This window comes from Diabrotica virgifera, chromosome 1, assembly GCF_917563875.1.
Source record: "Diabrotica virgifera virgifera chromosome 1, PGI_DIABVI_V3a".
Lineage (NCBI taxonomy): Eukaryota > Metazoa > Arthropoda > Insecta > Coleoptera > Chrysomelidae > Diabrotica > Diabrotica virgifera.
In genome coordinates, this window is record NC_065443.1 from 245350479 (window position 1) to 245363021 (window position 12543).

The following is a 12543-nucleotide window of genomic DNA, read 5'->3' on the forward strand; positions in this document are numbered from 1 at the left end:
GTCATACGGCATGTTAGTGGTTAACCTTCGGATGACCAAGCGGGGGAAATTGTGACCCCAGCGTATGTTTTTCTTTAATAAATTCAAAAATATTTTCAATTTTTAACTCATTATTTTTTTATTTGACTCTAATATCATTCTAGATATCCTCATATTTTGAAATAAAAAAAATTCCCTATATTTTACCAATAAAAAATATATTCTGAAGTTGATGTTTAGTAAAATACCGTCTATTATGTGTAATTCCAAGTAGTTTTACGCTAATGACGTCGACTTTGCAAAGCAACAAGACACTTACTCAACATATACACTACACATGACACTAATACTCATGTTGTGACTGACTGAATGACAAAGTCCATCCCATAAAAAAAATTAAAAAATTAAAAAAAAAACTTTACTTCTTTGTAAATTGTCATTTTTGACATTTTTGACCTGGGGTCATTCCCCCCCCCCTTGGTCATCCGTGTAACAAAAAAAGGTTGGCCATCGGAAGGTTAAGGGTTAAACCTTAATCAAAATTTTAACTCACTTAATTAAATAGACTCTTATTTTAAGAAATAGCACTGATGATGGAATCGTAATTCCAAAAACGTTTTGTTGTAATGTAGCATTTTTAGGGTTTTTTATAAATACACCTTTTACAACTAATTTTAGCCATTCTTTGTGATGCATGGTATACAGCCACCTAGAGGAATTTATTGTCCTAGTGGATTTTTATTGTAAGTATAACCGTCCAAAAAACATGCGGGGGGTGGACGTTTCTTAAGTGTCGAATGTAATTCTTGTAAATTATTTTGGTATAATCTTATTGTTTCATATTATTTTGTAACGGGTGCAAAGGTCATTAGTATTTTCTAATCACTGACTTTTACTGCGCACTGTATGTTAGATTCGTTAAATTTATATTTGTTTATCGAATAATCGTAAGTTCTCACAAATCTTTCGTATTACGTAATTCATTCTCCAATAGTCGAATGTATAATCTGTTTCTAGGCAGAATGTGACGTAGTTGTTTATGAGCGTCTCAGTTTTGTTCGCTAGTAAATTTGCTGTCAAAGAAATTAGAGCCATAAATCTTTCAGTAAATTGTTTTTACCGACATAAAGTCTGAATTTTATTTGTGTTAGAGCATAAGTGGTGTGGCGATAAGAGCTCCAAAGTTTGATAAACAACAAGTGTTCTTATAGCTGACTTAAGCATTTTTCATGGGAAGAATAGGCGGTACGAAGTATTGAGATCTGCTTGTTTGTTTTTTTGTGATTGGATGAGCTGTTTTTGGTATACCCCAGAGGGTTGAACTTTAAACTCAATTTGCAACTTCTTCTTGGTTGAGATTTGATTGACTGAGTGTTTTAAATCTGTAATTGGTCGTTGGATTGTCGATGGGAAAGATCTTGTGATGATTTTGGAAAGGGCGTTTTGGTTAGAGTCTGAGGAGAGAAGATTCAGTTCTGTTAGGGCTGCCATTTAGTTAAGTTTGGTCTGAGAGTTAGATCTGTTAGGTCCGTCTTCATGTTCAGTTCTGTTATAGTCGTCATTAAGTGAAGTTTAATTTTGAGTTGCAGTTAGTTTCCAGTGTAGTTAAAATGTATTTACAAGTTTTTCTGGCCGGCTGGCTAAAGCTCTGAGGGTTTGGCTCAGCTCGGCGACACATGGCGGGCAGAGTAAGTGAACTCCGGCAATTTTAGCCGTTGTTGGCTATTGTCGATATTGTTTACCACTTTTGGTATCAGCTTTTTTATGCAGTCAGATACAGGAATTAAGCAGAAGTTAAGAAGTTTTCTTTTGATGTTACTAGTTCAACACCCCAGTTAAAGCCTAAAGTTTGCTAGTATTTTTTTGTTTCCGTTAATGAACTTCTTCTTTCTTCTTCAAGTGGCTATACGTATTTTCGAAACTGCAGACCGAAACAATTCGTTGTTGCTACAGCTATATACAGCAGTTGCCCGTAAATTCTTTAGCCAGGAGTTTCGTCTTCTTCCTATGGACCTTTTTCCTGCTATCTTCCCTTGCATAATTATTCGAAGCAGTTCATATCTTTCGCCTCTTGTAATGTGTCCTAAGTATTGCAGTTTTCGTTTTTTGATCGTAAATATGACTTCCTTTTCTTTATTCATTCTTCTTAAGACCTCGACGTTTGTGACTCTCTCCGTCCATGATATTCTCGTTAATGAACTAGATTTCTTTTTTTAAATATTTTTCTTCAAGTAAGTGCTAATTTATTTTGACAATGCTGAACTTTTCTATAAAAGATTTTTGATGAACTATGGAGTTTTTTTTAAATAACTACGGAGTTTTTTTATGAACTATGGATAACCTGATGTACTTTTGTTGTATCTATTTAGTGACTTTAGTAAAGTGAAAACGCGCTTTGGAGTTCCATCAAGAAAAATAAGGACTGCTCAACGAGGTATATTTTGTAAACTATTTTTTTTTTTGTAATTACGGTCTCTATTTGTAGACCGTAAGATATCACAAATTTAAATTCATTTTTTATGTCTAAATAAATAATGTTTAATTTGCTAAATACAATCTTATTATTTCTTTTTTCCTTCTCTCTTTTATCGTAAGAACAGTAAAGAATTGGCCGAGTATACTATAGAGTATAGAGTAAGATAAGGTAAGTTACGTTAAAAGTATTTTCTATGTTGTGTATATTCTGTGTGACTATGTTTTTCTTTTGTTTCGATTTAGCTATCTACCTTTCCTTTATTTCTATTTTTTGTATAATTTTTGGTTCCCTTAAGGTAACCAGTGGCGCCCAATATTTTATTTTTTTTTTATTTTTATTTAACATCCTTATTTTGATTTTTCAATTTTTTTTATTTTTAAACTAATAAGAGTATACTATTAACGTTTACTACTAACGTATACTAATAAGAGTATACTTTTTTCCGGGGGTCACAAAAATGTCCAAAGGGCCGCATGTGGCCCGCGGGCCGCACTTTGCCCACCCCTGCTATAGAGTAAGATAAGGTAAGTTACATTAAAAGTATTTTCTATATTGTGTATATTCTGTGTGACTATGTTTTCCTTTTGTTTTGATTTAGCTATCTATCTTTCCTTTATTTCCATTTTTTGTATAATTTTTGGTTCCCTTAAGGTAACCAGTGGCGCCCAATATTTTATTTTTTTTATTTTTATTTAACATCCTTATTTTGATTTTTCTAATTTTTTTATTTTTAAACTAATAAGAGTATACTATTAACGTTTACTACAAACGTATACTAATAAGAGTATACTTTTTTCCGGGGGTCACAAAAATGTCCAAAGGGCCGCATGCGGCCCGCGGGCCGCACTTTGCCCACCCCTGCTATAGAGTAAGATAAGGTAAGTTACATTAAAAGTATTTTCTATATTGTGAATATTCTGTGTGACTATGTTTTCCTTTTGTTTTGATTTAGCTATCTATCTTTCCTTTATTTCTATTTTTTGTATAATTTTTGGTTCCCTTAAGGTAACCAGTGGCGCCCAATATTTTATTTTTTTTTATTTTTATTTAACATCCTTATTTTGATTTTTCTAATTTTTTTATTTTTAAACTAATAAGAGTATACTATTAACGTTTACTACCAACGTATACTAATAAGAGTATACTTTTTTCCGGGGGTCACAAAAATGTCCAAAGGGCCGCATGCGGCCCGCGGGCCGCACTTTGCCCACCCCTGCTATAGAGTAAGATAAGGTAAGTTACATTAAAAGTATTTTCTATATTGTGTATATTCTGTGTGACTATGTTTTCCTTTTGTTTTGATTTTGCTATCTATCTTTCCTTTATTTCTATTTTTTTGTATAATTTTTGGTTCCCTTAAGGTAACCAGTGGCGCCCAATATTTTATTTTTTTTTTATTTTTATTTAACATCCTTATTTTGATTTTTAATTTTTTTTATTTTTAAACTAATAAGAGTATACTATTAACGTTTACTACTAACGTATACTAATAAGAGTATACCTTTTTCCGGGGGTCACAAAAATGTCCAAAGGGCCGCATGCGGCCCGCGGGCCGCACTTTGCCCACCCCTGCTATAGAGTAAGATAAGGTAAGTTACATTAAAAGTATTTTCTATATTGTGTATATTCTGTGTGATTATGTTTTCCTTCTGTTTTGATTTTGCTATCTATCTTTCCTTTATTTCTATTTTTTTGTATAATTTTTGGTTCCCTTAAGGTAACCAGTGGCGCCCAATATTTTATTTTTTTTATTTTTATTTAACATCCTTATTTTGATTTTTCTAATTTTTTTATTTTTAAACTAATAAGAGTATACTATTAATGTTTACTACAAACGTATACTAATAAGAGTATACTTTTTTCCGGGGGTCACAAAAATGTCCAAAGGGCCGCATGCGGCCCGCGGGCCGCACTTTGCCCACCCCTGCTATAGACTAAGATAAGGTAAGTTACATTAAAAGTATTTTCTATATTGTGTATATTCTGTGTGACTATGTTTTCCTTTTGTTTTGATTTAGCTATCTATCTTTCCTTTATTTCTATTTTTTGTATAATTTTTGGTTCCCTTAAGGTAACCAGTGGCGCCCAATATTTTATTTTTTTTATTTTTATTTTACATCCTTATTTTGATTTTTCTAATTTTTTTATTTTTAAACTAATAAGAGTATACTATTAACGTTTACTACTAACGTATACTAATAAGAGTATACTTTTTTCCGGGGGTCACAAAAATGTCCAAAGGGCCGCATGCGGCCCGCGGGCCGCACTTTGCCCACCCCTGCTATAGAGTAAGATAAGGTAAGTTACATTAAAAGTATTTTCTATATTGTGTATATTCTGTGTGACTATGTTTTCCTTTTGTTTTGATTTTGCTATCTATCTTTCCTTTATTTCTATTTTTTTGTATAATTTTTGGTTCCCTTAAGGTAACCAGTGGCGCCCAATATTTTATTTTTTTTTATTTTTATTTAACATCCTTATTTTGATTTTTCTAATTTTTTTATTTTTAAACTAATAAGAGTATACTATTAATATTCTTTAAAAATCTCTCCCACATCTCTTCCGATTCTGAGCTACTAGGCCATGTCCTTTATTGTGTAACATCCCCTAATATGACATAACAACATCTTGTGAAAATTCTATTCCCTTTTCATGTTATACAAATGTCACCCTCTTTTGGGGCATGTTTCAATTTTATTATTTATTTTTCTCCAAGTCTTGGTCAGTAGATGTTGTGGAGGTTTGGTTTTTTTTTGCAAAATAATATTTTTCTTTCAGTCAGGTATTTTGTTGGACGTAACTATGTTTCCCTTTAGCTGTCTGGATAGTGTTTTTGACCTTATACATATCGTCTAATTCATAAATATTTCCAATATTTTATTTATATTTTTCAATATATTTAACTAAAAGGATATGTACCTTTCTGTTGACCCTATTTTTTGATATAGTAATGATTTTATTATTTAAAAAATGGATGTTGCTTTATGTGCTATTAGATTGAAGACTTAGTTTTTTGCTAGCAGTTGCCGCTAGGGCACCCCTGCCATTTCGTTCGTTGCAAGCCGTGACAGCAGGCCGGGGTTTGTCCTAGTTGGGTCAGAGAGAGCAGCATATGTGCCTTCTGATGAGAGACTAAAAAGTTACGAAACCGGTAGAGTTGCTTGCTGCACTCTCTGATTGAACTGGAATAATGATGTGACTGTAGTTTCTTGTTGCAACGAAATTGAAAATGGCTATTCATTTTTGATTTACATGTTTACTCTGATTGCAGTACCAAGAGAAAAGGGAACCATTCACGTTGGAACTTTACCGCGCTGAACAGATGGGAAGTGAATTATAAATTGTAAAATTCCCTCATCTTCCGTGGTCTCAGCATCCGTTATGGCTTGCAAATTGTAGAAGCCTCGGAGGTGTTACCAGAGAAGGTTCCCATTGTTTTCAATCTAGTAGGATGTAGAGTAACATTTTTGGATGTTGTTTTATGTGCTATTAGATTGAAAACTTAGCTTTTTGCTATCAGTTGCCGCTAGGGCATCCCTGCCATTTCGTTCGTTGCAGTCCGTGACTGCAGAGAGAGCAGCATATGTGCCTCCTGATGAGAGACTAATAAGTTTCGAAACCGGTAGAGGTGCTTGCTGCACTCCCTGATTGAACTGGAATAATGATGCGACTGTAGTTTCGTGTTGCAATGAAATTGAAAATGGTTATTTTGTTTTTGATTTTATTACTGTTCTAAATTTAGTTTCTTGTGACATTCTAATACAATTTATTAGGAACAAATCACAATTTTACTTTAAAATAAAATTGCGGCTTATTCCCAATAAAAATAGTTAATTGTTATGATTTTACTCTGATTAGATTCTGAACCAAATCAGCTCAATAATAATTCAGAATTACAAGCCGCCACAAAAGTAATAGTGAACAAAAATGGATATCGTCAAACAGACAATAGTTACCACAATATTAATTCGGTGAACAATTTTTAACGTGCAGGTACAAAACTCCTTTTGGGTCGTCGAAAAAATCAATTATTAAATAGAAATTTCTAATTCGCTTTGTAAAGAAAATTATAAACGGGGCGGACCTCGAAGCTCGTTACCTAAAACATGAGAAAAATAACAATCTTAATGCCCAAAAAATGACGGATAACAAGCCGAGCAGAACCAAATTACACAAAAAGGTGTGACGTGTGCTTTTAGAAATTTCCGCCTTTCTAAAAAACGGAATCCGAATATTTTTTGTCTCGGGCCTAATGACGGCGAGACTCTGTCCGAGGTGTGAAAATCATCAGAATATCATTACGGGTTGCTGCTTAGCGAAAGATTTGTCAGCATCGAGACCTGCGTTTTTTGATAATTTTGGGAAATTACACTTACATTTTATGGCAACTCAATCAGATCGGTGCCAAATGAGGATTTCATGGTTGTTACATAATTGGAAGATTCACCATCATACGCCTTGCAATTTTGTTATTTGGTAGCTTTATTTTCTCGTTAAGACACATTGCGACACATAATTTGTCATTGTTTTTGTCGGCCTAATGGTCCAATTTGTTTCAGTGATGAACTAAATTTCAACTAAGCATAGGTACAGATTTAAACTAGATAATATGAAGCTTTTTAGATACTATCGTTTCTGTTTTAATATATTTAGGCCAGGGTAATTAGACAAAAATATACCCTGTTCGTGACACTTCAACAGCTAGGGTACTAAAGCGTTTTCTCGACAGGTAGTATCTATAAGAACACATTGTAACTATTTCCTGCGTAGGATCTGGCGGCTATTTTTATTTTTAAACAATTTAGTCTCCAAAACAGCCTTCTTCCCTTTTTTCCAAATTAATGAAAATCAGTAAGAATTATGGTTTTCTTAGTACAGACATCTTCGAGAGAATGGAAAAGCTTTAAAATAGCGTATTACAAAGTTTAATGCACTCATTTATTGTTAATATAATTGCGAAAAACGGTCTAAATTAAAAAAAAATAATTTTGCAATAACTATTGTTAAAATAAGTATAGAGCTTTGAAATTTTTGTCAAATGAGGGATCTTTGGTGCTTAATATGTGACAAAAATTTCAAAGCGATTCATTCAATTGTTTAAATTTTATTCAAATTGTTTATCCCAGAGAGCTATTTTTGCAATAATATAAGTCAGAAAAAAAATGTTAGAACCATTCTACATGTGTCAAATGAAAGAGCATGAACTAAACTTTCAAATTGGTTTAAAAAAGTAAATAAAAAATGCATTTATTAGTAATAAACAATTACGCAAAAAATATCGTCAATTTTTCTTTTTTTGAATCATTTAAACTTTTTGAATAACTTTTTTCAAAAAAATCTATTTTTTACCGTTTTTTAGGTGCATAACTACCAAGTAATGTTATTTATATGATAATTGATGAAAAATTGTAATAAATATATTATAATTTATTATATAAAAAAATAAAAAGGTTATAAGGGAAAATTGAACATAATTTGCAAAATTATTTTATACTAATAAATGCGTTTTTATTCACTTTTTTAAACCAATTTGAAATTTTAGCTCATGTCCTTTCATTTGACATCTGTAGAGTGGTTCTAACGTTATTTTTTTCTGACTTATGTTATTGCAAAAAAAAGCTCTCTAGGATCAACAATTTTAATAAAATTTAAACAATTGAATGAATCGCTTTGAAATTTCTGTCACATATTAAGCATCAAAGAACCCTCATTTGACAAAAATTTCAAAACTCTATACTTATTTTTACAATAGTTATTGCGAAATTAATTTTTTTGAAATTTCGACTTTTTTTCGCAATTAAATTAACAATGAATGAGTGTATTAAACTTTGTAATACGCCATTTTAAAGCTTTTTCCATTCTCTCGAAGATGTTTGTACTAAGAAAACCTTTGTACCTTACTGTTTTCTATTAATTTAAAAAAAGGAAAAAGACCGCTTTTGACACTAAATTGTTTATAAATAAAAATGGCCGCCAGATCCTAAGCAGGAGATAGTTACAATTTGTTCTTACAGGTATTACCTGTCGAATAAACGCTTCAGCACCCTGGCTGTTGAAGTATCATGGAAAAAACCTTATTACCTTGGACTAATTGATTAACTAGTTTTAATTAGTTTCTATTTAAATACAGCGTGTTTGGTAAATAATGGGCCATAGCTTAACCTTAGATACCTGAGCTTAAATAGGTCGATTTAAGCTAACTTACCTTAGTACGAGAGTTGATATAACTGAAATACAGGGTGTCAAAGTTAAACTTTTATTTTATATATTGTTTCTGTATTAATATATTGATTAACTAGTATTAATTAGTTTATATTTTAATAATATTGATTAAAAGCAGCCAGAAAACTACATTGGCATCAACTTGTTAAATACGACCGTAAAACTTACAACTAAAGTTCTACAAGAACTAATAAATCAAATGATAAGTTTTCATACTGGAAGATCTTGTACAGATGCAACATTATATGTTTGTTTGACTTGAAGAAAGCATTTGACAAAGCAAGACTCAAAGATGTAATCCATCTTCTGTATAATAGAGAAGTTCCCCTAAATGTCATAAAAACTATTGAAAACATCTATTAAAACAACACAATAGAAGTCAGAATAGATGGACAACTTACAGAACCTATAGACATAGGCATCGGAATAAGACAGGGAGGCTCGTTGAGCCCTATGCTCTTTAATTTAATCATGGATGCAATCATCAAAAGCGTCATAAAGGAAGAGGATGCAGAATGGGAAACAAAGAAGTAAAAATAGTCTGTTACGCAGACGACGCAATATTGATAGCCCAAGATGAAGCAATATTGATAACCCTGTAAACAGGTCCTGTTCAGTCGACAGATTTAACATATATAGGCCAGGGTAATAAGACAAAAATATACCCTGTTCGTGACACTTCAGCAGCCAGGGTACTGAAGCGTTTTTTCGACAAGTAATACCTATAGGAACAGATTGTTAATATTTCCTGCGTAGGATCTGGCGTCCATTTTTATTTATAAACAATTAACTGTCAAAAAACGGCATTTTCCCCTTTTTTTCAAATCAATGGAAAACAGTAAAACTTATGATTTTTTAGTACAAATATCTTTAAGATTATGGAAAAAGCTTTAAAATGGCATATTACAAAGTTTGATAAACTCATTTATTGTTAAATAATTGCGAAAAAAGGTCGGAATTGCAAAAAAATTATTTTCGCAATGACTGCTGTAAAAATTAGTGTACAGGTTTGAAAGTTTTGTAAAACGAGGACTCTTTGGTGCTTAATATGTGATAAAAATTTCAAAGCGATTCATTCAATTGTTTAAATTTTATTCGAATTGTTTATCTCAGTGAGCATTTTTTTGCAATAACATAAGTCAGAAAAAAATGACGTTAGAACCATTCCACAGGTGTCAAATGGAAGAGTATGAGCTATATTTTCAACTTGGTTTAAAGAAAGCTAATAAAAAATGCATTTATTAGTAATAAATAAGTATACATAAGTATCGTAAATCTTTCCTTATAAACTTTTTGAATAACTTTTACCAAAAAAAATAACTTTTTTACCCTGTTTTAAGTGCACAACTACCAAGTAATGTTATTTATATAATAATTGATAAAAAATTGTAATAAGTATATATAATTTCTTATATAACAAAATAAAAAGTTTATAAGGAAACATCTATGATACTTTTGCATAATTATTTATTACTAATAAATCCAGATTTTATTCGCTTTTTTTAAACCAAGTTGAAAACATAGCTCATCCTCTTTCATTTGACACCTGTGGAATGGTTCTAACGTCATTTTTTTCTGACTTATGTTATTGCAAAAAAAATGCTCTCTGGGATAAGCAATTTAAATATAATTTAAACAATTGAATGAATCGCTTTGAAATTTTTATCACATATTAAGCACCAAATAAACCTTATATGACAAAAATTTTAAAGCTGTACACTAATTTTTACAATAGATATTGCGAAATTAATTTTTATTGCGATTGCGTCTTTTTTCGCAATTATATTAACAATAAATGAGTATATCAAACTTTGTAATACGTCATTTTAAAGCTTTTTCCATAATCTCAAAGATATTTGTACTAAAAAAACCATAAGTTTCACTGTTTTCCATTGGTTTGAAAAAATAGGGAAAATGCCATTTTTTGACACTTAATTGTTTATAAATAAAAATGGCCGCCAGATCCTACGCAGGAAATAGGTACAATTTGCTTTTATACGTATTACCTGTCGAAAAAACGCTTCCGTACCCTGGCTGCTCGAGTGTCATGGAAAAAACCTTATTACCCTGGACTAATAGGGGAGTGCAATTAGAACGAAAACATGCATTGTTTCGGAAAAATTCAAACAAGCTTATATTTTTCTAAAACTTTTTTTATTAGTTTGGCCAGTTTGTTAGTTGACTCGCAGATTTGGCCGCTAATTGTTTATTAATTTTTTAAACAATAACAATTGTTTTGTATAAATACTTTTAAAAATATAGTTGAATTCATCATTTTCCTTTGATCAAATAAGTTTCTATTTTGTTTTTGATTGTGCTGAATCCGAATATGGCATTATAATTTGAAAATTCTTATACAGAAGCTCTTATACAGTATGTTTGCGTAGCTAGGAACCACATGAAATAACTTTTTTCGTACCAATTTTACGAAAAAAAGTTATTCTTCATAAAATGCTCTCGATAGTCAAAAATCTAAAACTTAACCATCAGATATCAAATTTGATCAATTTTATACGAGTTATGTCAAAAATGGGTATTCCGTTAAAGAGTAAAGTACCTTTATATTCCGGAATATCAAAACATGCAATTAGGAAAAGTTGTTTAAAATTAAAAACTATGTTTTAATATCCAACTACATTATTCTAATCGAAAAAAAAAATTTCAATTTTTTCTCAGATTACGGATACCCATTACCCATTATCATTTTATTACAATTAGGTATGATAACTATTTTATCATCAATTTATTTTATTTATTTTCGGTTTTTGTATTACATTTTAGTTATCTTTCTTAATTTCTCAAAAGGAAATAGTTTATGTATTTCATTTCTAAAGTAAAAAGTTATTCTTCATAAAATGCTTTACCTGGTCTAAAATCTAAGATACAACCATCAGATATCAAATTTTTCAATTTTATATGAGGTATGTGAAAAATATGAATTTTTCTTAAGAGTGAAGTGCCTTTATTATTCACGATATTTTAATTAAAAGGATGTAATTGAACAATGAAACATATTTTTTAATTAGAAACAACTATTCTTAATAACAATTTTCGATATTGTGAAATATAAAGGTTTACTCTTGAGTGAAATTCATATTTTTTGACATACCTCGTATAAAATTAATAAAATATGATATTTTATAGTTGCATCTTAGATAATATGGAGATATATAACGGGGCAAGCGACAAAAATGTATTATCGACAAAAATGAGTTTTTATCAGGAAACGGAACACTATACTTAACGGCGGACGCCATTTGTTGAATTTATTTAGAACTATTTCCAATGCGACTATTACTTTGCCCATAATACAGGTTAACGGCTTTGTTGTATAGATCATTATAATAGCAAAATCAGAGAAATTTCATATACGTTGCAGAGTATTTTATAAAGAATACCTTTTTTTCGTAAAATTGATAATAAAAAAGTTATCAATAGGTTCAAAGTTACGCAGGCATACTGTATAAGAGCTAAAAATTTTTTTTTAACATTTATTATTGTTGAAGCTTATTATGTATTAAATATATTTTAGGTAAGTTTTACAGAAAAAACTTTTGATCACTTTGTATACACATTTTTTTAGCTGGTAATTTTCGGTTTTTTTATTACATTTTTGTTATCTTTCTTAATTTTCTCAAAAAGAACTAGTTTATTTCATTTCTAAAGTAAAATAATTTATTTTTTTTAATTGTTTAGTAAGATGTTTTAAAGGTACGTTGTGCAAAATTTAAAGATTTATAAGAAAAATTATATTAGTTAATACACATTTTTAAATCATTTTTAAACAAAATTCATGTCTCACTTTCCGCCAACACCGTACTTCTGCCCATACATTTTATTTCTTTTTAATATGACCGTAAGATAGC